This window comes from Adelges cooleyi, unplaced genomic scaffold (assembly GCF_023614345.1).
Source record: "Adelges cooleyi isolate 19-005CV unplaced genomic scaffold, UGA_ACOO_1.1 ACOO_flye_CR_arks_rails_tigmint_CR_PRNA_21, whole genome shotgun sequence".
In the NCBI taxonomy this organism is placed as follows: domain Eukaryota; kingdom Metazoa; phylum Arthropoda; class Insecta; order Hemiptera; family Adelgidae; genus Adelges; species Adelges cooleyi.
This window is the reverse complement of record NW_026095871.1, coordinates 5,983,110-5,983,562: the sequence shown is the minus strand read 5'-3', so window position 1 is coordinate 5,983,562 and position 453 is coordinate 5,983,110.

Here is a 453-nt window from a genome sequence, read left to right as displayed (position 1 = left end):
AACGCCTGATGACTAACGTTGGGGCGCGCGCATAAGCTAATACCTGGGTCACGGTTGATGGAAGCCAGAGCTTGTTGGTTAGCAACAAGAATTCCATCGATGGTCCGCCGCCGGAGATTTGAACGCACGCAACTGTACGTCCTCGTTTGTGCATAGTTTGTTCTAACCTAAGAGTTCACGGCTATTGTTGGCACGATCAATGTTGTACAACTAAAAACTGGACACTCGTGGAGTTCGCCCCTGTCCCTTCACAAATTTCCCAACACCAAAATCGAGCCGGACGGCATACCTGATTCCCGTGACTTAAACGTTATTAAGGGTCATAACGTTTAATAAGTTTAGAAAAGGCAATTTGTTTGAAAATCTAAATTTAAACTAGAAAAACTTAGGCAACTCTTGTGGTTATACAGAATGATCCACTCGTTATTAAGTGTGATCCTATTATGACATTGT